This window comes from Leucopleurus acutus (genome assembly GCF_964270905.1).
Source record: "Leucopleurus acutus genome assembly, chromosome: 4".
In the NCBI taxonomy this organism is placed as follows: domain Eukaryota; kingdom Metazoa; phylum Chordata; class Mammalia; order Artiodactyla; family Delphinidae; genus Leucopleurus; species Leucopleurus acutus.
In genome coordinates, this window is record NC_139146.1 from 149,775,375 (window position 1) to 149,800,806 (window position 25,432).

A 25,432-nucleotide genomic window follows, 5' to 3' on the forward strand; every position below is an offset into this window, starting at 1 on the left:
ACTACAAAGCTATAATAATCAAAACAGTATGGTACCGGCAGAAAAACAAACAAATAGACCTATGGAACAGAAACAAGAGCCCAGAAATAAACTCTTACATATTTGATTGACTAGTATTTGACAATGGAGCCAAGAATACTCTCTGTGGAAAGAATAATCTCTTCCATAAATGCAACTGGGATAACTGGATAACCACATGCAGAAGAATGAAATTGAACCCCAATCTTACACCACTCAGAAAAATTATCTTGAAATGGATTAAAGACTTAAGCAGAAGACCTAAATCCATAAAACTCCTAGAAGAAAACATCAGGGGAAAGCTCCTTGACATTGGTCTTGGCAATGATTTTTTTTGATATGACACCAAAAGCACAAACAACAAAAACAATAATTAATAAATGAGACTACATCAAACTGAAAAGTTTCTGCACAGCAAAAGAAGCAATCAACAAAATGAAAAGGCAACCTATGGAATGGGAGAAACAATTTGCAAACCATATATTTGATAAAGGATTGATATCCAAAATATATACATAAGTCATATAACAGGGAAAAAAATCAAACAATCCAATTAAAAAATGGGCAGAGGAACTGAACAGATATTTTTTCAAAGAAGACACACAGATGGCTAACAAGTACATGAAAAGGTGCTCAACATCACGAATCATCAGGGAAGTGCAAATCAAATCCACAATATGGTATCACCTCATACCTGTTAGAATGGCTATCATTAAAAAGACAAAAGATAAGTGCTGGTGAGGATGTGGAGAAAAGGGAACCTTTGTGCACTGTTAGTGGGAATGTAAATTGGTGCAGCCACTATGGGAAACAGTATGGAGCTTCCTTAAAAAATTAAAACTAGAACTACCATATGATCCAGCAATCCCACTTTTGAGTATATATCCAAAGGAAATGAAATCACAATCTCCAAGAGATATCTACAGCCCATGTTCATTGCAGCATTATTTAGAATAGCCAAGACAGGGAAACAACCTAAGTGTCCATGGACAGATGAATGGATAAGGAAGATATGGTGTACACACACACACTGGAATATTATTCAGCCATGAGAAACAAGGAAATCCTGCCATTTGCAACAACATGGACGGAACGTGAGGACATTATGCTAAGTGAAATAAGTCAAACAGAGAAAGACAAATACAGTAGGTTATCACTTATACATGGAATCTAAAAAAGTTAAACTCATGGAAACAGAGTAGATTGGTAGTTTCCAGAGTTGGGGGGGGGGTGGGGAAAATGGAGAAATGTTGGTCAAAGGGTACAAACTTCCAGTTATAAGATGAATAAGTTCTGCAGATCTAATGTACAGCGTGGTGATTATATTGTAGTTAACAATACTGTACTATATAGTTGAAAGTTGCTAAGAGAGTAGATCTTAAGTGTTCTCACCACAGTAAAAAATGGTAACTATATGAGGTGATGGAGGTATTAACTAAAGCTATGGTGGTAATCATTTTATAATGTCTAAGCATTTTATAATACATAAGTGTATCAAATCAACACGTTGTACACCTTAAACTTACACAATGTTCTATATCAGTTATATATCAGTAAAGATGGGAATAAATACACTACTTTAGAAATATCAGTGCATTATTACTTCTGAAAAGCACTAACTTTTTTTTTAAATAAATGTATTTATTTATTTGGGGCTGTGTTGGGTCTTCGTTGCTGCGCACGGGCTTTTCTCTAGTTGCAGTGAGCAGGGGCTACTCTTCGTTGCGGTGCACGGGCTTCTCATTGAGGTGGTGTCTCTTGTGGAGCACAGGCTCTAGGCACGTGGGCTTCAGTAGTTGTGGCACGTGGGCTCAGTAGTTGTGGCTCGTGGGCTCTAGAGCCCAGGCTCAGTAGTTGTGGCGCACGGGCTTAGTTGCTCCATGGCATGTGGGATCTTCCTGGATCAGGGATCAAACCCGTGTCCCCTGCATTGGCAGGTGGATTCTAAACCACTGCGCCACCAGGGAAGTCCCAGCACTAACTTTTGTACATAATATTTTCTCCTATCGAGATTGATATTTTGTGGTGAAATTTGCTTTGATTGCCAATTGAGCAATTTATATTTATAAAAGCATCTTACTTTAGCTAATTGTTTTTCAACTGAACAATATCAATTTAATTATTTTATTTAAAATGCTCTGGCTGGGGCTTCCCTGGTGGCGCAGTGGTTGGGAGTCCGCCTGCCGATGCAGGGGACGCGGGTTCGTGCCCCGGTCCAGGAGGATCCCACATGCCACGGAGCGAGCGGCTGGGCCCGTGAGCCATGGTCGCTGGGCCTGCGTGTCCGGAGCCTGTGCTCCGCAACGGGAGAGGCCACAGCAGTGACAGGCCCGCGTACCGCAAAAAAAAAAAAAAAAAAAAAAATGCTCTGGCTCCTCCCTATCCTCCAATAACCATTAGGTTTATTAGTAGCTTTAGGTTACTTCTGGATTATGTTCTATTATGAAAATGCTGAATCATTCTCCTACCTGAGTATTTGTGCCTCTAATATATTATATATAATATGTAACATATTCCACCAGAGTTTATCCAGTTAGCAAAACAAGCAAAATTCTGAATTATTAAGGGCTAAATAAAATATTTTCGTTCTTGATGTGCAAAATAAAACAAAACAAGCCTCCAAATGACTAACAACTAAGGGATCTTGATTTAGTTAAATGGCATATACATTCCTTTAAATGAACCCTTACCTTATACACTTCTTTCATCACTTCTAGAAGAGCTTTAACATTGTGGTGACTGAATGGTTTCAGTCCAACAAAACAGGTGAGAGGCGATGGCAGTTTTAAGCATCTGGACCAGTGTGTTGAGAGAGGATGCTTGCAAAGATGCCCAACACTGCTCTGAGGGGTGTAACATCAGCCATGATAAATATGCGCCCCCCAAAAAAACTCCCTCAGCTTCTAAGTTCTTTAATGTAAAAAATAGATCATATTTTCCATTTCTGATGGCATAACCCATAAAATATCTTTGAGAAGGATAACATCCTGGACAACATTTATTACTCACAGATCTGGAGAAAAATTTTTTTTCCCTGATTAAGTATCTTTGGAATTAAAAGCTCAAATTCAGGTTTCTGAAAAAATTTGTTGATAGTTCATATTTATGCTTGATTACTTGATTGACTTCATGATTTTCAAACTGAAACTTCCATAGTGTATCTATAAAGTCTGAAAACATACATAGGTGAATAAACAAATACAAACGCACACACATACACACACACACATACACTCAAAACATATAATGTCATCAAGGACATTTTTAATCTGTAAAAAATAAAATAATATTATTTATGTTTTCAGACTGTATGAGCGCCTTGTATAGATGGATATATTTTTAAATTAGCTCAGCAACAATATTTTAATATCACTGAGGTTACAAACTGAATTTTTGTACCTTTAAAAGACAATTCTCAAAAACAAATATATCAAGTGTTAAAATATATTTTCAAACTAATGTAACTAAAATAGTATGACCCAGATGCATGAACGGCAGATTAATTTAGCAGAGACTTCACAAATGGACCCAAATACACATGAGACTTTAGTATATGATGAAGGTGGCATTGCATATGAGTGGGGAATGAAACAGATCATTTAATAAATGTGTGACAACTGGAAACTGATCTGAAAAAAATGAAGTTTAATCAAGATAAACTCCATATAGTTCAAAGATTTAAACATAAAAATGAAACAATGTGGGGGAGGGATAAATTGGGAGATTGGGATTGACTTATACACACTACTATATATAAAATAGATAACTAATAAGGACCTACTGGATAGCACAGGGAACTGTACTCAGTACTCTGAATGACCTGTATTGGAAAAGAATCTAAAAAAAAGTGGATATATGTATATATATATATATAACTGATTCACTTTGCTGTACAGCAGAAACTAACACAACATTATAAATCAGCTATACTCCAATAAAAATCAACTTAAAAAAATGAAACAATAAAAATTCTAATAGGAGCATGGGAAATCTTTAAATTTCATCATGAGGTAAATTTTTTGAGGTATGACCCAAATTCAGAAACCATAAAAGAAAATGTTAATATAGTAGGCTGCATAAAAATGTTTAAAAATAATTATGCATTGCAAAAATACAACAAAATAAAAAAATTTTAGTAACCTAAAGAAAAAAATTGCAACTCATACTATGGATAAAGAATTGTCATATATGTAGAGCTGATTCATTTTTCTGTATAGCAGAAACTAACACAACATTGTAAAGCAACTATATGCCAATAAAAATTAATTTAAAAAAATAAAATAAATAAGTGATATGGGTGTGGTAAAAAAAAAAAGAATTGTCTTAGTAGTTTAAAAGCTTCTAAATAAAAAAGAAAGATACTAACAACAAATAGAAAACTAGGTAAGGGGAGAACTGATAGTTTCTAGAATATGATGTACAAATGGAACTGAATATAGGAAAACCAGCACAACTTCATTCATAATGAGAAAATTCAAATTAAGAGATCCTTGGGGACTTCCCTGGTGGCGTAGTGTGGTTAAGAATCCACCTGCCAATGCAAGGGACACAGGTTTGATCCCTGGTCTTGGAAGATCCCATATGCTGCGGAGCAACTAAGCCCGTGTGCCACAACTACTGAGCCTGTGCTCTAGAGCCCATGAGCCACAACTACTGAGCCTGCGTGCCACAGCTACTGAAGCCCACACGCCTAGGGCCCGTGCACCGCAACAAAGAGTAGACCCTGCTCGCCGCAACTAGAGAAAGCCCACGGGCAGCAATGAAGACACAATGCAGCAAAAGAAAATAAATTTTTTTTAAAAAAAAAAGAGAGATTCTTCTTTTCAGAACGGTATAGACCAAAGTTTGGTTCACACTGTGGAGAAGTGTGTGGGCTGATGCTCTCATATTTATTGATTAAGTGTAAACTGGTACATCTTCTGTCAGAGCTATGTTGCCCAATTCCAAGGGTGACAATGTGAATCGTAACCACTTAAAGCTGGACAACATGGTGGCCCTGATTTCTGTGGAGGGTCATTTGGCAAAATCTCTCAAGATTTAAAACGCACATACAATTTGACCCAGTAATTCTGCTTTCTGGACATTTCCCTGCCCGTGTAAATTTATGTATGTACAAAGAAATGCATGTTAGAACTGTTATAATAGCAAAAATTTATGTATATCCTCCCAATAGAATACTACTCAACCATTAAATGGAATGAGGCTGTTGTATAGGTCCTGTAACATAATGATCTCCAAGATATACGGTTCAGTGAAAAAAGCAAGTTGCCAAAGAATGTATGCTACCATTTTTAAAAAGAATTATTATTTCTATATGTTTTTATATAGAGAGAATATCTTTCAAAGGCTACACAAGAAACTCTACTCTGTAACTGCTTTCTGGGAGGGGAACTAGGTAGCTTATGATTCACCATACGTTTCACCTTCACACCTTTTAAGCTTTGGACCTTGAACATTAGCTCAAAGTTGTAAAAGGATATCCCATGGCATTGAATAAAATAAAAAACAAGAACACAAAGTTAAACATTTTTTTCCTCACCTCTGGTCAAAATGTCTAAAGTTTTAAAACAACATAGAGTTTTAAAGTATGGATTTATCTTGACTGGATACTCTATGGTTATTAAATTCTGATGTCAAGGCCATGACCAAGTCTGAGAATTACACATGCTTTGTGATGATAGAGTAATGATCATAATAGCTTTGAAACCGAGCAGGACCCTGTGGGGCGCTCCCAGGTACAAAAGGCTTTCCCGTGCCTCCTGTTTCTTGATTGTAGGAAAAAGGCTTCAACCTCCGAGACCTTCCCTGGGTTCCAAAGGGCAGATTCACACTGTTGCTAATTAGGAAGTGAGGGAATGCAGAAAGGAAGGAAAGCCAGTCCGGAAACAATAGTGCAGTGATGGGGCAGGGTCCTGGTTCCTCCTCAAGGGATATACAAGACAGTCTGACACATATCCCTGACTGCTTCTACAGGAACTAAGACCCCAACCCAGGTGGAAGATGGTAACTTCAGGCTGACCATAAGCACTTGAACCCCAGACTGGTTTCAACCAGAAAGCTGATGACTGAGATTCCCAGAGCACCATCCTGTTACCTCACCACCAACCAGTCAGAAGAAAGTCACACCCTCTGCAGCCCTCCCTGAAAATTTGCCTTTAGAAACTCTTCCCTGAGACCCATCAGGGAGTTCAGGTCTTCTGAGCATAAACTGCCCGTTCTCCTTGTTTGGCACTTGAAATAAACCTTCCTCTGCCCCAAACTCCAATGCTTCGGTTTGTTTGGCCTCACTGTGTGTCAGGCACACAAACTCGGATTTGACGATAGCTTTAGGCTAATCTTTTCAATAATGCACATACCACATATTCAAACATTTGTGTAGTATTTTGCAGTCTATCTAAAATTTGCTACAACTTCTACTTCACACAGTGACTCTCTATTGAGAATACAGATAAAGTGACATAAAGGTAATCACACTTACTCAGGACTTGTGAAGATTGGCCAGTCATGTCATGAACAGCCTCTGCGAACGGGACCATCAGAGTCATCCAGTGCTTAGGATCACGCATGACAGGACACCCTGGGAGCAGAAGGAAGACCGATAAAGCTTCTTGGTGTGGAGAACGATATGGAAGAGCTCTGAGCAGAGGATCCCTGAGACGTGTTGTTATCTGTGGTTGAAACAGGATCAGGGAGAGGCCCAGGATATATTAGACACAGAGTATTACAAGAAAGAAGCTATGGGACCAGAGGTGTCATGTCCACTATGTTCCAAATGGAATAATCATTTAGTTTTCCCGAAACTTACTATTCAAACTCCATCACTCCTTGTTTCCCAAATGCCCCTGAAGTAGTATGTGAGAACCATCCACCCTATTTTATGTTGGGGTGAATGAAAGAAATAAAGTGAAATCACACGCCGGGACATACTGAATGAATCATAACGAACGGTTGCTCAATCAGAAGGGATCCCTATCTAGATCTATCTGACCTAAAATTCTACCGTGGCAGAGAAAATGCCATACGTTCACCTCGCCAACCCTATGTCATCTTCCTCCGGGGCTCGCAGGCAGATGGCATCGCCCAGCCTCCCCTGCAGTTAGGTGGGCCCATGCGACCGGGTTCTAGCTAACAGAATGTGAGGGAAGGCGATGTGTGACACTTCCAGGCTTGGCCCCTAAAGCCTCCCATGTGACCTTTCATACCCTCTTTCCCCCTCTGCCAACCAACACAAAAGACCTGCTGGAGAATTTCGTGGCCTTGGGGCCTAGAATGACAGAAAGGAGCCTGAGTCAGCCCGGAATGAACCTGGGCAGAGGGGGGGAAGGGTAGTAGAATTTGCCACCCCCAGATATGCCACTCCAACAGGAGGGTTATTTTAAGCTGAAGGCAAGTGAGAAAAAGCAGACGTAGAATGAGCTCTCTGGCCTCTCCCACCTACCTGAAAACAGAACATAAATTCCCCTTGTGAAGGTGCCCTCCTGCCCCAGCTTCCCGTACCAGGAAGGGGATAACAACCTGACTAGCAGAGATGAGCTGGCGCTGAGGAAGGCTCTACACCGCAAACCTCACTAACTAGCCCTTAGCTACCATTGCTTTCTTCGTGTATTTTCCTTCCCACCATTTGCCAACCCAGAAGCTCAAAGTCCGTATCTTTTGTCTTCTCGCTTCTCTACAAAATTACTGTTCTTCACTAAGGTGCTTTAGAAGCCCAAGTTCTAACCAGTCCTTAAAGTTACTCATCACTGAGTATTTCCATGTATAAGTGGGATGCACATGTTAATAAACCTGTTTTTCTCTTGTTCATCTGTCTTTTCTCAGTGTAATCTGTGAGGCCCCAGCCAATGAAACTAAGGTAAGGAGAGGAAAAGTAATTTTTTTCCTTCCCTACAGGTGCCTCCTATCGCAACCCTCTTTGGACTTTGGTGTGAGAAAAAAAAAAAAAAAATCTTCACTGTGTGAATCGGCCATTGAGATTTGGAAGTTGTCTGGAGAAGCTTATGTTTGGAGGAGGTAATCAAGAGGATGCTGACCCTCAAGCTGGACCTGGGCAATCAGATGGTCCTCACCCACTCCCGTTGTTAGACCTGCGCGGTCTCCTAGGAGTTTCGACTCGCCCAGGAAACAACAAGAGTCGGAAGCCGATGCAAAACGCAAGAGGTTTATTGAAGGCCGGTGCACCGGGGTTCCTTGGTCCTCACGTAGGAGATCGAAGAAGGAACCCTTCTGGGCGCGAATATGTCAGTTTTATAGGTTCCCACGTCCCCGTATGTAAATTATAGATTTGGTTGTGTTCTCCTGCTGATTGGTGCCGGCTTAGGCTCGGACCAGAGAGGGAACTTGTCCCCAGCTGCCTGATTGGTCTTTGACAGACACCTTTTTAACATTTTGTTATCTCCCTCCTTCTCGGAAGGGGGCCGGACATCCTGGAAATTCACCCATTGTCTAAGAAGCCCCTATTGTCTGGAGAGTTCTTAATCATTAGCTGGAACAATGTCCCTCGAGTCCCACATTCCCCCCTTTTTCTTGTGACTATTGATTCCAATCATGGAATCTCAACCTTCTGTTCGTAAACTTTGGTACTGTTGTCTTAACATTAGAACTTGTACAGTACTGATACGTTCTCTAATAAATGCTATCAAGCGATTTAGAACACATGGTCCAAAAGTTAAAATCAACAATAAAACAATAAGAGGTCCCAACAGAGTAGAGATTAAGGTGGTAAACCAGGGGGACTTATCAAACCATGATTGAAACCATCCTTTTTCGTTTTCTCTCTCCCTTTGCCTTTTATCTAAGCGTTCCCTTAGTTTATCCATGGTTTTGGTAATGGTTCCTGAATGATCAATATAAAAGCAACATTCTTCTTTTAGAGCAGCGCATAATCCCCCTTCTTTAAGAAACAGCAAATCTAGGCCTCTTCTATTCTGCAACACCATTTCTGAAAGTGAGGTGAGTGATTCCTTTAGTTGAGTTATGGAACTTTCTAATGCTCGAAGGTCGATGTTTACAGCCTGTTCTTAAACTTGCATAATACTGGGGTTGTTGTATGAGGGCTGTGGTTCCTGTTCCTATCCCGGCAGATATTCCTAGTCCTAGAAGGACAGCCAATGTGAGGGTTACAGGTTCTCTTTTGTTTTTTGTACATATTCATCTAAAAAGGATGAGTCTGAATGGTAGATAAGTCTAGGGACTAATTGCACTAACACACAAAAGTCAGCTGAAGTATTAAGAACTTCTAAAGAGACACAAGGGGTGAGCCCCATGTTACATGCCCACCATCCATCTTGAGGAGGTACAAGATATCCTGAGCCTGAAGGGAGGCTAAAATCATGACAAAGGTGTCTATGGGACTGGGGAGGTGTTCCTATACAAGTACCATTTCCAGAAACTGAGGACAGGGTTAATTTACTGGTCCCTTCTTGCTTCCATCGACATTGGTCTGAGGAGGTAGAATTAGTATAGTTGGAGCTATATCCTATAGCATCATAATAAGGGGGAGGGGCAGCATAGCAAAGCCAACATGATTTTGTAGCCTCTGGGTTTGTAGCATTGAGAACCGTAAAGGCTGCCTGCACCAAAGAAAGCATCCTATCCTGAGGAGTCCCAGGCTTAACTGTGGGTTCTTTGGATCCAGAGGTTTCATTAGTCTCATTCTTTGTTGACGTAGCTGAAGGGGCCGGGGGAAGCAAAGGGGGGCCAAGTACGGGATTTGGGCCTATTGATATAGGAGGAGGAGTCTCAATCTTTAGCTTAAGGGTCATTAATATTCCTAAATCATATCCCCTCATGTAAAATCTAACGCCCCAAGAATGACCATTTATCCATTTTTTATCTCTCTTTCCGGGATTACTAAAGGAAATTTTAAGGGGATGAGACCATCCTGAACATTTACTCCGGTGTCCGGTATCCTCATTATGAGAATAATTAGCCGTTACAGTAATAAAATCCCAAGTTGAGGTGGGTTTCCAATTAGTATCCCCAGTAGTTTCACATCCCCAGCTTTTGCAATAAAAGTTTTCAGTTCCACCACATTTATAATTCAGAGATCGAGGGCGGTGGAACCCGGGGCATACGTAGAAAGTGAGGATACCAAGCATCATTCTTTTGCCTGCATTTTTGCAACCCGGCCCAAACCAATCAGTTTCCGAAACTTTGGAAGGGGCAGTGTTCATATCATGAGAATCTTCTGTACCCCAATAAGGTGTTCCTATTGCCAATTTACAAACATCAGGAAAAAGATCTGGCCACCAAGTCCAGGGGGGTGCAGTATGACTAATGGACCAGGTTACATCTCCAGTCTGAGAAATTACCTGCCAAGTTAAACGTTGGGGGAGGTGAGGGCTAAAATCACTTACAGTCAGTAAAGGTAGTAAAACCAAAATTATAAGTCTTAGGTTCGTAGAAGCTTGAGTTTGAGCAGGTTGTCAGTCCTTTGGGCCCGCCATCCTGATGATGCCGTCGCTGGTGCAGCCTTCACATGTGAAGCATGGATCCAGGCAGCGATGCCGTCCACTTTTATGGCCGTTGGGGTGGTGAGGACGACGGTGTATGGTCCTTTCCATCGAGGTTCCAACGTCTGGGTTCGATGCCGATGGACGTATATGGAGTCTCCGACTTGGAAAGGATGAGTTTCTCCCGGTGTTCCCGGTTGGTAGGCCTCGGCGAGTTGGGACCATATTTCTTTCTGGACCAATTGGAGTCCCAGTAGCCTAGCATATAAGTCAGTGTTATTTTGACAATCAGGTTTTATTTCTTTTCCTAAAGTGAGGAGGGGAGGCGGGGCACCATATAATATTTCAAAAGGAGTAAGATGGTATCGGGAAGGTGTATTTCTAACCCGGAATAGGGCCAAAGGAAGGAGAACCGTCCAATCGGTACCGCCAGTCTCCAAGGACAATTTAGTTAGGGTCTCTTTTAGAGTCCTATTCATTCTTTCTACCTGACCTGAACTTTGGGGTCTATAGGCACAATGTAATTTCCAATCAGTCCCCAAATATCTGGCCACATCCTGACTTACCTGGGCGACGAAGGCTGGACCATTATCAGACCCTATTACCTTTGGTGCTCCAAATCGAGGAAAAATTTCTTCTGAAATCTTCTTGGCTACTACAGCAGCTGTTTCTTTCTTTGTTGGGAAAGCCTCTATCCATCCTGAAAAAGTGTCTACAAAAACTAAAAGGTATTTATTACCGTACCTTCCAGGACGCACTTCGGTAAAGTCCACCTCCCAGTAAGTTCCTGGGCGGTCCCCCCTGAGTCTCTTTCCAGTTTCAAGTTTCCCTTTGTGAGTATTTACCTGTTGACATGGGACGCATTCCTGCACAATTTGTCCAGCTAATTTTGTCATTCCAGGGGTTTCGTACCCGGCTTTTTGTAACAAGGCTACCATCTTTTTAGTCCCCAAATGTGTCCATCTGTGCATCTGTTGTAACATGGATTCTGCTTGCTGAGGGGACAAAGTTCCTTTTGTTGTGGCCGGGATGATTTCTTCATCGCGGCCTGGTTTTTCAGGAACTTTATCTGACAGTCCTAGAATGACTTCTCCCGATGCTATTTCTCGGGCCACTTGGTCAGCCATATTATTTCCCCTAATTATTGGGGTATTTCCTTTTTGATGTCCAGGGCAGTGGATGATACTGACTTTAGTAGGAAGCATGAGTACAGTCAACAAAGCCATGATTTCGTCTTTGTTTTTAATTTCTTTGCCACCTGAAGTTAGTAGCCCTCTCTGTTGGTAAATGGCACCGTGGATATGAGCGGTAGCAAACGCATATCTACTGTCTGTGTAGATGTTTACTTTTTTATTCTCTGCCATCTCTAATGCCCTCGTCAGGGCAATTAATTCAGCTCGTTGGGCTGAGGTCCCTTGTGGTAGCGCCGCTGCCCATATGACTTGTTTTCCGTCTACCACGGCTGCCCCAGTTCGACGCTTACCTTCCTCCAGGAAACTGCTCCCATCCGTGAACCAGGTGAAATCAGCATCAGGGAGGGGCAGGTCCATCAGATCTGGCCTACTGCCGTGTGCTGCGGCCAGTACTTCCTGACAATCATGTATGATGGTGGAGCCTTCCAAGTCAGGATCAGGTAGCAAGGTGGCTGGATTGAGTCCTGTGGCTGGAGCAAACTTGATGCGATCTGAGTTTAGCAACAGGGTTTGGTAATGGGTCATCCTGGCATTAGTTAGCCACCTATCCGGTGGTTGACGGACTACATTTTCCAGGGCATGAGGAGCTGTTATCGTTAGATTTTGTCCTAAAGTTAGTTTGTCAGCATCTTTGACTAGAACGGCCACTGCAGCGATTATCTTTAAACAGGTGGGCCATCCTGATGCCACAGGGTCCAATTTTTTGACAAATAAGCAACTGGGCGATTCCAGGGACCCAATTTCTGAGTCAATACTCCTTTTGCAATGCCCTTATATTCGGCCACATATAAATGAAAAGGTTTGATTACATCTGGCAGTCCTAGGGCTGGAGCTGAAAGTAAAGCTCGTTTGATTTGGTCAAAAGCCCGTTGTTCCTTATCGCCCCAAACGAAAGGAGTGCTGTTTTTGGTTAGGGGGTACAATGGGGCCGCCAGCTCAGCAAACCCTGGAATCCATAGTCTACAGAATCTGGCCGTCCCCAAAAATTCTCTAACCTGCCTGGCGCTTTTGGGAGCCGGAATTTGGGCCACCGTATCCTTTCTGCTCTCCGTGAGCCATTTTTGTCCCCCTTTTAATAGATACCCCAGGTAACTGACCTGTTGTTGGCATATTTGTGCTTTCTTGGCTGAGGCTCTATATCCCAGGGTTCCAAGTTCCGTTAACAGTTTTTCAGTACCCTTGATACAATCTTCTTGGGTCTCAGCAGCTAATAAAATATCATCAACGTATTGGAGTAATGTTACCTGGGGATTTGATTCTCTATATAATGCCAAATCCTGATGGAGGGCTTTATCAAAGATGGTCGGGGAGTTCTTAAATCCCTGAGGTAGCCGTGTCCATGTCAGCTGACCAGACATTCCCGATGTTGGATCTTTCCATTCGAAGGCAAAGTAGGGTTGGCTCAGGGGAGAGAGTCTTAAACAGAAAAAAGCATCTTTAAGGTCCAAAATAGTATACCACGTATATTGAGGTGGAAGAGTGCTCAGGAGGTTGTAAGGGTTTGGAACTGTGGGGTGGAGGTCTGCCACCCGTTTGTTTACCTCTCGTAGATCCTGCACCGGCCGATAATCATTTGTTCCTGGTTTCTTTACCGGCAGGAGAGGGGTGTTCCATGCTGATTGACATCTTATTAAGATGCCCAAGTCTAGTAGCCTCTGTATATGGGGAGGGATACCGTCTTTGGCTTCTCTACTCATGGGGTATTGACGGACCGTTATTGGGGTGGCAGTTGCCTTGAGTTCCACTAGCACCGGGGGCCGATTTTTGGCCATCCCCATACCGGCAGTTTCTGCCCAGGCTTGAGGGAACCGAGTTACCCAATCTGTAACATTAACTCGTGAGGATGAAGGCTGCTCGTATAATTTATATTCATCTTCTAATTTCATAGTCAATATTTGAAGTAACCTTCCTTTATTATCAGTTATGGTGGGACCTTCTGGCTGAAAGTGGATTTGAGCCCCTACTTTGGAGAGTAAATCTCTTCCCAGCAAAGGATAGGGGCATTCCGGAATAATAAAAAATGAATGGGTTACTCGTCCAATCCCAAGATCTACTGTCCTTCGTGTGGTCCATGAATATTGTTTATTCCCAGTGGCTCCTTGTACCCATGACCTTTTAGCTGAGATAGGACCTTTTGAGTGGAGAAGGACGGAGTGCTGGGCTCCGGTATCCACCAAAAATTGAACAGGTTCCCCCTCCACTTTAAGAGTTACCCGGGGCTCGGGGAGAGGGTTCGAGCCCTGACTTTTCTAGTCTTCTTCTTCCAATGTTAAGATTTTGTTTCTGGTTGGCCTTCCTCCACTCTTTTTCTTAGGGCATTCTTTCGCCCAATGTCCTTTTTCTTTACAGTAGGCACATTGGTCCTTGTCTAATGGCCGCCTTCTGTCTGCCGTTCGCCCTTTCTGCCTATTCCTATCCCCTATATTTCTTCCTCCAACCACAGTGGCCAGTATCTTACTTAAATTCCTCTCCTGTCTCTTATCCCGTCTTATTTCACGGCTTCCTGCTCTTTCTGCTTTCTTTCTTCCTTCTCTTCCTCTGTTTCTCTTTTGTTATATACTTTATCTGCCTCTTTTACTAACTCCTGAAGCGAAAATCCCTGCAAGCCATCTAGCCTCCGTAATTTCTTCTTAATATCAGGGGCCGCTTGATCTATGAAAGCCATTGCTATAGTAGCCCTATGTCCCTCCGAAGTTGGATCATAAGGGGTAAAGCGTCTAAAGGCTTCCATTAAACGTTCCAGGAACACAGTTGGAGATTCCTGGGGCCCCTGAGTGACTTCCCTTACCTTAGCCAAATTAGTGGGCCGTCTGGCCGCTCCATGGAGACCCGCCACCAGAGCCTGGTGATACATTTTCAGGCGCTCCCTACCTTCCGGGGCATTGAAATCCCAGTTTGGCCTGACGAGTGGGAAACCAGCATCAATCTCGTTAGGCAGCTGGGTAGGTTGCCCACTGGCGCCTAATACATTTTTTTTCTGGCTTCTAAAAGAACCCGTTGCCTCTCCTCAGTCGTTAGGAGAGTCTGAAGCAGCTGCTGACAATCATCCCATGTGGGCTGGTGGGAGAAAACAAGAGATTCTATTAAAGCGGTAAGGGCCTGTGGATTTTCGGAAAAAGTTGGGTTATGCATTTTCCAATTATAAAGATCTGCAGAGGAAAAGGGCCAATATTGGAGAGGTCTATTCCCTTGGCCGTCGGGGGGGTCATATTCTCTAAGAGGTAGGGCAGTGGAGTCCAGGGAGATAGCCCTCCGGCTCCTAGTGCCCGCTGAGGGACCCCTTTTTTCTTCCATCATGGATGGTTCCCTTGGTGCCGAGGGCAGTGGAGCTGGGGGTCCTCTAGGTGGTAGGGGATTTGGGGCCGGAGGATAAGGGGGTGGGGAATCCAAAAGAAGCAAATCTGACTGCGGGTCAGGATAAATCGCCTTCGGTGGATCCGGGGCGTCGGGTAGCTTCTCCGTGTTGGGGTTTTTCTTTAAGGCTAATATCTCCGACGCTGCTGATGTGTGCGCGGACGTACCTGTTGAGGAAACAAAGGGCCGGACCCACGGAGGTGGGGAGAGAATTAAATCTTCCCAGACCAAGACATATGGTACTTGGTCTGGATGTCCGTGAGGATCTATATTAAATATCTTAGACTTCAGCAGCTTAATCTTGTCTAATAAAAAGGATCCTTCGGGGGGCCATCCTATCTGAAATGTTGGCCATTCAGAGGCACACAAAGTCTGCCACTTTCCTTTCTTTACCTCTACCGAAAAATTATGGGCTCTGGCCCGAACTTTGGTCCAATGGCTTAGGGTAAGGGAAAGAAGAGTCGTCATAGTTTGTCCCATTGTGGTCCGTCAGAGAAGAAGAATAGACCACAATACAGAAACAGTTAAAAACTCCACGAAACACATATACGCATGGGCCACCGCGAGCTCGCTTCAAAACCGAAACCTCTTCAGATGGCAGTTATCACCAAGGGAACTGCCGAAACCGAGTGAAGGGGAGACAGAGTTTGCCTCTCCTTCCAGATGGGCCACCAGGGCGTCCCCTAGGGCTCATGGACGCCGGCTATTAGCACGTCTGCCTAGCCAGAGGTCCGATACAGATTCCATAATAAGCCGATTCTTACGGCTTTCCTCCGATAATGGCCCACAAAGAACAAGGGACAAACAGACAATCAAGCTGGAGCTTACCTGGTACCTCCAACTCCCGATGTTCTTGTGGTCCGGGGCGAGTGGAATCCCGGACGAGCCCCCAAATGTTAGACCTGCGCGGTCTCCTAGGAGTTTCGACTCGCCCAGGAAACAACAAGAGTCGGAAGCCGATGCAAAACGCAAGAGGTTTATTGAAGGCCGGTGCACCGGGGTTCCTTGGTCCTCACGCAGGAGGTCGAAGAAGGAACCCTTTTGGGGGCGAATATGTCAGTTTTATAGGTTCCCACTTCCCCGTATGTAAATTATAGATTTGGTTGTGTTCTCCTGCTGATTGGTCCCGGCTTAGGCTCGGACCAGAGAGGGAACTTGTCCCCAGCTGCCTGATTGGTCTTTGACAGACACCTTTTTTACATTTTGTTATCTCCCTCCTTCTCGGAAGGGGGCCGGACATCCTGGAAATTCACCCATTGTCTAAGAAGCCCCTATTGTCTGGAGAGTTCTTAATCATTAGCTGGAACAATGTCCCTCGAGTCCCACACCGTCTGTTTGGAAGGCCTGCTCTGCCCACTGTTCCCATAGTGGGAGCTGTTCCAAGGATGCAGCCTTGAGAGAGTAAGGTGTTGCTGAGACTATGTGGACAGTATATGTGACTGAACCCAGCAGTTAATGCCTCTATATGAACTTCAGGATTCGGGTGGGCGGGTGCAGATCTACTCATCTTGCGGCCACCCAAGACAAGCCTTGTAAGTTCCCTTGCTTATTAAACCTGCTACCTTCCAATCTGGAGGCGCTGCCTCTTTCTTCAGTCCTTCCTTGTCCTCTGAGCACAGGGGCCGGTTTCTGAACCAACAGCTTATGTATTCTCTCTAACAGATCTTAGATACTCTTAACTGTGAGTATCTGCCTCCACATGTCCTAAGGATTAAGTAAGATGATACATGCAACGATAAACTGTGAAGTACTGTATACTAGTATTACACTGATGTTCTTACAACTTGTTTCTTCATATATCCAGAAGAACATGACTTCTGCGGAATGCTAGTAGGTGTACATGGGAAAATAGTGTCACAAAGTCAAATAACTTTGAGAAAAATAGGGTCAAAAAAGCTAGATTTATTTCAGTATATGACATCATAGAGTCTTTGATTTACTTACGTGCATCACGACTCCATAACAGTATGCGGTGTTCCTAAAGCTGCTTCACTAAGAACCCCTCTTCATAGAGCATTCTGTGAAACTAACGTTTCTTAGAACTCACACTGGGAATAGCACCCCAAGTGATCTCCCACATAACCTAAATATTTATTTTAAAAATATACCTGATCACATACACTATTCTTATTTTTTCATCTTGAAAATAAAAATAGGGACTTCCTTGGTGGTCCCATGGGTAAGACTAAGCGCTCCCAATGCAGGGGGCCCAGGTTTGATCCCTGTTCAGGGAACTGGATCCCACATGCCGCAACTAAGACCCGACGCAGACAAATAAAATATAAATAAATAAATAAACATTTTAAAAAGTAAATAAATAAAAAGTTTCTACTGCATATTAAGGAACACTCTCCCCCCTTTCCCTTCCAAATGTAGGGACCCCAAACGGTATAAAGATGATTTTCAACTGAAGACGTCAGAGATTCAGCTGTTGTGGAAAGAAGCCTTCAGAGCTTTTCTCATCTAACTAAAGGCAGAGGCTTCGAAGAGTGAAGCAGCTATAAATCCTCTCGTGGGTGGGCAGGCGAGCGAGCTTCACTGCCAGGAAAAAGACCCCGCACTTGCACTTGGATGAGAAATTGCAGAAACAAACGTTATCACAAGCTATCCTATCTTCCATGTGTCCCCCTAAATGCCCATCTGTCTCCCAATGGAAATTGTTTCATTTAGTTCTCCCCCTTCCCTAAAGTTGGTATATAAACCCTCATTCTTAGCTGCTCTTCACAAGTAGAACTTCTCTTTTCTGTTAATCTGTCTATTCTTAATCGGTAGGTCCCAAAACATATGAATCCCAAACTAGTACTCTTTTCATAAGTTATACCTCTCAAGCACTGTTTTTCTCATATTGAAAATAAAAACACTGTATCTACTGTACATTTAAGCATGCACAGCGCCTAATACAGTGTCTGGCATATAGTAACCTCATAACAAACACTAGCCCCTCCCCTATCACACTTCCATCTCACTCAACTCCTAACAAAAGTAAACTCTAATCATATCAGTTCCTGTAAAGAAATTCTATTGATCTATTTGTCAAGTGAATATTGGTTGTTACCAAAGAAGAAATCCATTCTTTTTTTGTTAACTTCTCGCCACTTCTAAGTCCACATCAATGGAAATAGTTTCTCCAGATTCTCTTTGGATGCAAGAAATGCAAAAAAAACACATAAACAGATGTAAAGGAATATTCCTAACTTCATATACCATTAGGTATAATTTTATTTTACTACATATCATATATTATCTTTTTTCTTAAAGCTTGCATTCTTTCAGAATAATCAATTTACTTGGCACAAAAAAAAAGTTATAAAATCTATGTTCTCCTAATAGAGAATAGGTAACAATTATCTCAAGTTTGGGCTGCAAGAATAGCAAAAGTTTACATGCTGCGTCTGAGTGCTGAAACCATTTACCCTCACACTCAGCCTGCGCACTGAGAACAGAAACTCCCTAACCCCACCTATCTTACCATCTATATTTATATTACTTTGGGATTCCACTGTTTCATTAGCATGACTTTACTATTCCAAGACACCCTTGCCCAAGCAAATGGCTTGATTGTTCATTTTAGGAACTTCCTGAAAAGACCCATTAACTCTACCACGGAAAGCAATCAACAGTTTACGCCCTAAAATTCCTCGCATCTCTTGTCTCAAAATCCTTGCCTTGGGCTTCCCTGGTGGCGCAGTGGTTGAGAGTCCGCCTGCCGATGCAGGGGACACGGGTTCGTGCCCGGTCCGGGAGGATCCCACATGCCGCAGAGCGGCTGGGCCCGTGAGCCATGGCCGCTGAGCCTGCGCGTCCGGAGCCTGTGCTCCGCAACGGGAGAGGCCACAGCAGTGAGAGGCCCGCGTACCACAAAAAAAAAAAAAAAAAATCATCCTTTCCTTGCTGTTTCCAACCGTCCCGGATTGTAGTATCTTTCCTCAATCCTGATGAAGTCCCCAATCCTCCCCTCCCACACTGAAAGACCTGCTTTAATCCAAACTGTTGATTTAAAAAAATTCAGACCTGGCCATTCTCCTCAGAAATACTACCAAGGCTTTCTTTGTCTAGGTGTGGCGTTTCCCTGGGTTGTGTTGGTAATATTTGAGGAGCTTGCACTCTGTAGGACGATTTGTCTTTATAATGTACTATTAAATATTTCATGCTTGCTAGATTAACCAATCAATTGTAATACTAGGCCTAAAACACTTATGCAAGTACCAAAACAGAGTACTGTAAATTTCCCTGTAAAATAAATTCTCCTTTGCAGCCTTTGGCGTCTTAAGATCAAACCTTCAGGTTTATCACTCCTGGGAAGGGGACATGGAGACACTTTAGAAAGATAATTTTCTTAGTGTAGAAAAGATTCTCCTCTAGGTAATGAGAATTAGCTTGAGGCTACAGTGGGGAAGAAACAGGATACATTACATGGTAGAGTCCCCTCCTTTCTAGGCTAGAAGGATGGCAAGAAGAGGATGGCAAATGGGAGAGAAAGCCGGCAGAGGGAAGCAGTGTCTTGGTTTCTCATCTCCTGCCTTTGGCCGGGATGTGTAGAGATGAATAGGGATGCCTCTGGGGACTCTAGAATGATAACTGCCTCGTGAGCTGCGGTGGGCAGGCATGACACTCATCTTCCCTGGGCTTCTCTGGTTCCCAGGTGAAGCTGTTGGACCCAACAGTTCCTCCAGTCTCCCTGAGGAATGGCTGGGAATGCAGCTGGGTTAAGAACCAAAGGGACAATGGCGGGGGGGGGGGGGGGGGGGGGGAGGGCAGGTTACTTAGAGGCAAGAAGTACCTGCAACAGGGGTTAAGCGAATAGTGAGTACCGCCTAGCGGCGGATGTGTACAGCTATCTTCTGAGGCCAAGTCAACAAGGGAGGGACAGGACCTGACCTAGCGAAGGAGGACAGAGACGAGTGACACCAGCTGCGGACAGACCTGCAGGGCACCGTCCTCCGGAGAAGACAGAGGGCAGCCTAAGGGCCCCTTTATGCTACTATTCCCCCTCCCCTCCCTCGTTACTGCTAAAGTAATTAAACAAGGAGGCCATTGCACTGCAGTGGTTCTAGTGCCATGGTGGCCTATAGAAGCAACCCAAAATCTAAGCCTGTAAATGCCTCAAAGTTATGAATCAAAAGCTAAGGGCGACCAATCACAAAAAGCCCAGTAGGCTTTGAGTTATAGCCAGTCAAATAGCTTCCTTTCTTCGTTTCTGTACCTTCTCCGTATGTCTCTCCCTGAGCTCCTCTCGCCGGTGCACTCTTAGGCAATTCTGAATTGGTGCTGCGTGATTCAAATTGATGTTCGTTCAAACAAACTTACAATTTTTAATATGCCTCACTTTATCTTTCAGTAGTTCCCAGGTGCAGTATTGGAGCGCATAGAGGGAGGCGAAGAAACAGAAGACCAAACATTGAGCGATTTAAGAGAGGAATTGTTTAAACTACTGAATCAGACCAAGTGTCAAACCAAGTAGGAGAGAAGTTAGATTCTCCTCTGTGGTAGTAAGACTAGTTAAAGATAAAATAAATAGAATCTGTTTTCCTTACTGATCTCAAAATAAGAGCTTCAGAGCACAGGCCTGGCCTCTAAGTACAAAAGCAATGTTAGAATGAACTGATCGTTCCTAGATGCAAAGATTCTGAAAAAAACACCATTCCTGCCAATCAGACAGCAGAGAAGGGCAGGGCAGAGGCAGTGAACAATGTAAATTAGAAATTACAACTTGCAGTGGTCCAATAGGAAACTACTTTACAAAAATGGGAGAATTCTGTAACAACCTATGGAGTTTTCAATGTTGGATTCTTTTTTGTTCATAGATAACAAAATGCACATATTAAAATGACTGAGTCGAAACATTTCATTTTAAATATCCCCCAGTGTCTTAAATAAAGTTAAGTCTCATGTAAATGTTACCTTTTCTTTAAAAACTTGCAGTCAGACAAGCAGGAGATGAAAATATCACTCTAATTTCCCTGCAAACATAATAAGACAAGGTTAAGTCACAACATACTATAAGCATGTCCCTTTTATCTTACCGAATACTGTATGTAACTGATGACGTGGAACCATTGTTAACGAAAATAACTGCTCTCTTAAGAGTCTTCCAAATTCTGGGTATACTTTGTGCATGTGACTGCTAAATCTCACCAAAACCCTTCATAGTTGATTTGATCAAGTCATCTAGATTTAAATAAAACGCATCCTTCTGAAAACAGAAACTTCTGGAGCTCCAGAGAATAAACTATGAAGCTATAAAAACAGTCTGCCCTGGGGAAGGCTTTGTGGCACAGAAAGCATTTTTGATTCACTCCTGCATCTTCCTCACCTATCAAAGTGCCTGGCATATTGTACATCCTCAATATACCTCTGTTAAAGAAATGATGAATGAATGAATAAAATGACTTCTTCAAACTGAGAGATGGCAGAAGAGAATCATGATTAAAATGCAAATGCCTTCGTGACAAAGCCAAATCCTCTCTCTTCTGTCTAGGATAAAATGACCAAGGCTTCAGAACCAAATAAAAGTGGTTGCTCCTTTTTTGGGGGGCTGTGCCACACGGCCTGCAGGGTCTTAGTTCCCCAAACAGGGATCGAACCTGGGCCCCCAGCAGTGAAAGCGCAGAGGCCTAACCCCTGGACCGCCAGGAAATTCCCAGTTTCTACTTCGTCAGACAGAGCCACCTCTCAGTCACTTACTTCCTGCTCTGCACTTCCTCTTGCCACTGCCATCCATTTTTCTGTCAGCGACTGGTTAATTCGGCTTATTTCTGGCAGGGTTTTCCTGGAAACGCTGGTGGAACTAGTATCCTCCTAGGAAGAAAGAAAAGAATGATCAGGAAAATACACACACATTAAGTAGTGAGTAAAACACAGGTGGGAGACGGGTCCCCATCCTCTCAGACAGTGGGGTTTTGTGGGAGGAGCCAGAGCATCAGACTGGCCTGGCTCTTCCATTTTCTAGCCTTGGCCACTTTGCTTGGTCCAAGCCTTAGCTTTGTTATTTAAAAAATGAGATAACACAAAAGAACTGAAGACAGGGACTCAAACAGATACTGTATGTCAATATTCATTGCAGCATTATCCACAATAGCCAAAAAGATGGGAACAACCCACGTCCAGCAACAGCATCAACAGATGAATATGGTACATCCATACAATGGAATATTACTCGGCCATGAAAAGGAAGGAAGTTCTGACACATGCTGCAACATGGATGAACTGTGAAAACGCTATGCGGAGTGAAATAAGCCTGATACAAAAGGACAAATATTGTACAATTCCACTTATATGAAACAGGCTAATTCATAGACAGAAAGGGTATTAGAGGTTACCTGGGGTTACAGGTAGTGGGGAATGGGGAGTTGTTATTTAATGGTTCAAAGTTTCTGCTTGGGGAGAAAAAAGAGTTTCTGCTTGGGGTAATGAAAACAGTTTTAGAGGTAGATAGCGGTGAAGGTTTTACCACAATTAAAAAATGAGATTAAAAGATATTAGGTATACAAAGCCTTTGGATTATAGTAAGTACTCAGTAAACACTAGTTTCTTTCTGCCCTTTAATCATCCACAGGTTTTTGCTTTTATATCCGTGGTTTTCAAACTGATAACAGGATCACCTAGTGGTCTTGTTAAAGCCTAGACTGCTGGGCCCATCTCCACAGTTTTCGATTCAACAGGTCAGGCATGGAGCTCAAGAATCTGCATCTAGCAAATTCCCAGGTGATGCTGAGGCTGCCGATCTGGGGACCACATTTTTGAGAACCATCGTTCTACATAATATTTGAAACCAAATGGCTCAACCAGAGGTGTCAGAAATCACTGTCTGGAGAGAAAAACCTGTCTTTAATATATTTTTCCAAGGACATTAGCGCTCTGCTCTGTAATATACCTCTGCTTCCACTAACTTATAGTAAATCAGGGAATTCTGCATCACTTTTGTTTAATGCTTAGCTAAAGACCTTTTGAAAAAGATGTATTACCGTGACTCCCAAAGTTCCCTTCCACTGTCTTGATCTGAGTCCTGGGTGTTCCCTGGAGTTCAACCATGAGGAAGCTTTTTTCCCTCCACCATCCCAGGGACCTTAGGACGATGAGGCGCTCCCTACTGGCATTTACAGACCATTTCTTCTACTTTCTTCTTCAAAATCCCAGCTCCTCTGAAGCACATAACAACAGACTATATCACCTGCCAAAGTCCTAGTCACGACCCTTTAATCACTGGAAACTCTAGCACCTTGCTGCCTGTCTTCCTCAGCACATCCACGCCTGTCATCATTCTTCCTGTCCTTCTTGGCAACTTCGTGCTTCGTGAACCCAGTTTATTTCCCCTCTTGGTCTCTCAGTTCTTTATCTTGTCTCCACTCTCTTCCTCTGCTCCACTGCAGCCACCCAGGCCCTGGGTCGGGGCTTCTAAACTGCTCCGCCTGGCATTTTGCGTCCGACAATTCTCTGTTGTGAGTGGCTGTCTTGCGCGTTGCAGGATGTTTAGCAGTAGCCCTGGCCTCTACCCACCTGATGCCAGTAGCAGCCACCCCGACATACATGCCCCTCCCTCAGGACAACCTCAGCTGAGCACAGACATTGCCAGGTGTTTCCAGGGGCGCAAAACCACTCCTAGTTGAAAACTATTGCCCTAGATAAAGGTGATATTCTGTACTTTATAATCACCAGTCATTGTTCCAGGGACTTCCCTGGTGGTGCAGTGGTTAAGAATCCGCCTGCCAATGCAGGGGACACGGGTTCGAACCCTGGTCCAGGAAGATCCCCCATGCCGCAGAGCGACTAAGCCCGTGTAACACAACTACTGAGCCTGCGCTCTAGAGCTCGTGCTCCGCAACAAGAGAAGCCACCTCAGTGAGAACCCTGTAGAGAAAGCCCACATGCAGCAACAAAGACCCAACACAGCCAAACAAACAGACAAAAATTGTTCCACCTTCTAAATTTCCATTAGAAACATTCTCCTCTCTGATCATCATACACCATCCTTCTAATTCACTGACTTCAGAGTGGAACTCCCAGGCTAACATTCTTTGATGCTGGAATGAGTTAAGACTTGGGGGCTGTTGGGATGAAATGAATGAATTATGCATGCAAGAAGGACATGAATTTGAGGGGGGCAGTGGCAGAACGTTATGGACTGAGTGTTTTCCCCCCAAATTCATATATTGGAATCCTAACCCCCAATGTGATGGTATTAGGAGGTAGGGCCTTTGGAAAGTGATTGGGTCATGAGGGTGGAGCCCTCAGGAATGGAACTAGTGCCCTTTATAACAGACCCCAGAGAGCTCTTTCACCCCTGTTCCTTCTGCCACATGAGGATACAGTGAGAAGACAGCCATCTGTAAACCAGGAAGCAGGCCCTTGCCAGACATCAAATCTGCCATCATCTTTTTTTTTTTTTTTTTTGGCCACACTGTGCAGCTTGCGGGATCTTAGTTCCCAGACCAGACCAGGGATCGAGCCCCGGGCCACAGCAGTGAAAGTGTCAAGTCCTAACCACTGGACCACCAAGGAATTCCCAAATGTTCTGTCATCTTAATCCCAGACTTCCCAGCCTCCAAAACTGTGAGAAATAAACTTCTGTTTATAAACCACTCAATCTACGGTATTTTGTTATAGCAGCCCGAAGAGACGAAGACACTTTAGAGTGGAATCCACTCCAACATTCTTTGAGGCCACTGGACTCTCCAATCCATCAACCCTATTGTTTGTTCATTATCTATCCTACCCAGCTTAGGTTCTATGGTCAGCAGCGTAATCAGTCCTTTGCAAATACCTCCAAGTCTTCTGTCCCTTTCCTATTGTACTTACCTAGCAAAAGTCCACCTGTAGTTAACCTCCAATCTGAATTACTCCAAAGGAATCCAAGCAGCTTAACATCAATGGAGAAAAACAAACAACTGTGCCGACTGATTTCACCTTATGCCCCACGACCACAGATTTCAAATGGTTACTCTATACTGTCTCGTAATCTCCCACGATGTTCACTGTCTCACTCTGAGTCACTATTGCACACTTTCCGTTTATTCCTAAACCTGTAGCAATCTTCCTCTGCTTCACTAAGTTTCAAATAAGGACCGTGCCTTGTGCATCACTGAGAAAACTGAAACAATCAGGGAAGAACTAATCACCTTCCCACAAGCAACCTACCCTCACCTCCACTGTTCCTCATCTGAACAGAATAAAAATTTCTGCCCAAAGCCCTACGTGCCACACTGGACCCTTGGCCCTGCTTCCTGGCTCCTATTCTGGGACAGTATTACCTCTACAATTATTCCCTCTTTCTCGTGCATCATCACTTTCTCCTCCTGAACGGGACCATTCTCACTGGCATACAAACATACCTTAATATCACCCATCCAAACAACAACAGAACTTCTCTAAGTGGGAAACACAAGAGAAGAGAAGGACCTACAAAAACAAACCCAAAAC

The 25,432-nt window shown here is 43.4% G+C and overlaps 1 pseudogene across 1 annotated transcript in view; it reads right to left on the bottom strand.

Moving 5' to 3' along the window:
* LOC309961166 (putative E3 ubiquitin-protein ligase HERC6) overlaps positions 1 to 25,432 on the bottom strand; it is a 52,460-nt pseudogene that overhangs the window by 16,995 nt on the left and 10,033 nt on the right. The window contains exons 5-10 of the transcript XR_014327193.1: positions 21,701 to 21,814; positions 21,330 to 21,370; positions 20,918 to 20,976; positions 18,110 to 18,152; positions 6,497 to 6,686; positions 2,709 to 2,861 (exon numbers count right to left, since the gene is read on the bottom strand). The product of XR_014327193.1 is annotated as a putative E3 ubiquitin-protein ligase HERC6 (transcript). The remainder of the gene's footprint in view (positions 1 to 2,708; positions 2,862 to 6,496; positions 6,687 to 18,109; positions 18,153 to 20,917; positions 20,977 to 21,329; positions 21,371 to 21,700; positions 21,815 to 25,432) is intronic.